The sequence below is a fragment of the Sus scrofa genome, chromosome X (assembly GCF_000003025.6).
Source record: "Sus scrofa isolate TJ Tabasco breed Duroc chromosome X, Sscrofa11.1, whole genome shotgun sequence".
NCBI lineage: Eukaryota > Metazoa > Chordata > Mammalia > Artiodactyla > Suidae > Sus > Sus scrofa.
The window spans coordinates 72,092,523-72,095,071 of NC_010461.5; the positions used below are offsets into that span (position 1 = coordinate 72,092,523).

Consider the following 2,549-nt stretch of genomic DNA (forward strand, 5'->3'; position numbering starts at 1 on the left):
AGCTACCACACCACTGCCCTCACCAGGGAGGACCTGGAGAAGTTCAAGGCCCTGAGTGTGCAGAAAGCAGCTACAGCACTGTAGAAATCAAGGCTGCCAGGGAACTTGGGATTGCTATGTGCAACATCCCATCCATGGCAGTAGAAGAGACAGCTGGTTCCACCATCTACCACATCCTCAATGTGCACTGGCATGTGGCTATACTGGGCACTATGGGAAGGTACCTGGAACACAGAGCATCTGTTCAGAGCAGATCCAGGATGCTGCCTCTGGAGCACCCTGCATGGGTGAAGAGATGCTGGGCTTCTTGCTGTTTGAGCCAAGGCCTTTAGATTCAGTGCTTTGTTGTTGTTTGTTTCTTTGTTTGGCCTCACCTGAAGCAGGTGGAAGTCCCCTAGGCCGGGGATCAACACTTGCCACAGCAGCAACCCAAGCTGCTGCACTGAAAACTTTAGATCCTTAACCCACTGTACCACAAGGGAACTTTTTTATGACACTTTACTTGCCAGATGAGATGTAGCAGTCCCTGGGCATGCAGAGGTTCTACACCCTGCAGGAGTTACTGTATCAAGGTGCTGTTTCCCCTTGCACTGTAATCACAATGAACATAACCACCACCTCATCAATGACTTTACTACACTATACTATAAAACAGATGAAGCACAGAACATTTCTAGTGCATGCGGCCCACCATGGACTTGTGGATGAGAAAGCCTTAGCCCAAGCCTTTGAGGAAGGTAGGATATGACCAGTGGCCTTCAATGTGCATGAATCAGAGCCTTTCAGTTTTGCTCAATGTCCCTTAAAGGATGCATTGAATCTCGTTTGTACACTTCACACTGTCTAGTATAGTAAGCAAGCCTCAGTAGAATCACTGGGCAATCACAGGTCACATCTCAGAAATCTTAAGAAACTGTATGAACAAGGGATGCTTTGTCACAATCACTCCCTGTCAGTAATATATCAGCAGGCAATTCATTCAGAGCTCAATGGTACCACGCATAGATACCCACCAGGCATATTGGATGGGGCTCCGGGACAACTTCCTGCAGCCCACAGAATGGACCATTTCTGGAGGGATCCCAGTGACCCACAACTTCCCTACAAAACTCCTCTTCCCAAGCCCCCTCTCCAAACCAGCCCACAAAACATGAGGACCATCGACAGCACCCGAACCAGCAATAGCAGAGAATGATGAAAAGTAATCATTTCAGATGCACCAGGGACCAAGAGATAGTGAAAAATAGATAGACCAAGAGAAAAAGAATGTGACAGTGTTTTTAAATGATTCTGGACCTACACATCATTGTCATTGCAATGTTAAAATTATGAGGAGTTCCTGCTGTGGTAAAACAGGTTCAGGGGTATCTCTGGAGCACTGCCACGCAGGTTCCATCCCTGGCCTGGCACAGAGGATTAAGGATCCAGCCTTGTTGTAGCTGTGGTGTAGGTAGCAACTGTGGTTTGGATCTGCTCCCTGGGCTGGAACTTCCATATGCCATTGGGTGACCCAAAACAAAACAAAACAAAAAGATACAAAAGAGCTGGACTCCAAAACATGGGAAAACTGAGGATGCGGAGTGCTTACAGAAGCACTGAAAAAGACTAGGATGTGATTGATTAATTACTAACTTCTGTTATAGTTTGTTATTTTTCATCTGAGCATCAAATTACAAAGAATAAATAGATCTTTTTCCTTTATCAGTTCGTTGGGCACAGCAGGTCCTGAAAACTTGCTCTAGAATATTGCATCAAGAGTTCCAAACATCAAAATAAAAAACACGAAGAAGAAATACCTATCCTATGATTCTAGCCCCTTTGGTTCATGAGGACTAGTTACCTCTTTTGCTAATAAGAAAATGAAAGTACTACAAAATGGGGAGAAAACTGTTTCCCTGTGAAAGACGACCTCAAAAATAGGATTGAAGACAATATAGGCTCCTGTACAGAGAAGTCCCTCCCAACTGCATTGTATACTATGGGGGGATAAGTTGGTTTTGAGTTCAGTAATACCCTCTGATGATGCAAAAAATATTAAGTTTCACAAGCTGTTTGTACTCAGATATGTCTTTTCAGTTTCAGATCTTCAGCTGTTTTATTAAGTGGAAAGTCTTGAAGTTAAACAAATGGTTCAAGAAAAATAATGTTGCATTTACATGTCTCAGGAAACACTATTTATGGTAACTTGTCAGATTGTCTATGAACAAACCTACTTTTTGAGACATTGATAACATTTTTTCTTCAGGTGATATTTTATTCAAGAATACTTAAGGTGTATTATTAAATGTGACTGATTTTTTAAAATCCTATTAGATTTGTATCAACTAGTTAAGTGTTATATTCAGTCTTTTGTGCATAACTGTCTTTTTGTTTAAAAGATAGCCTATTTTGAGCCTTTTGTATAGGTACATTCCTGTTTTTGTGGGGAAAAAAAGAAACCTTTAAAACCATCCCAGGAGTTCCCATAGTGGCTCAGGGGTTAACAAATCTGACTAGTATCCATAAGGATGCAGATTCAATCCCTGGCCTTGCTCAGTGGGTTAAGATCT

General features: G+C 42.4%; 1 pseudogene; it reads left to right on the top strand.

Annotated features, from left to right (window-relative positions):
• LOC100511235 lies at positions 491 to 1,185 on the top strand (annotated as a pseudogene).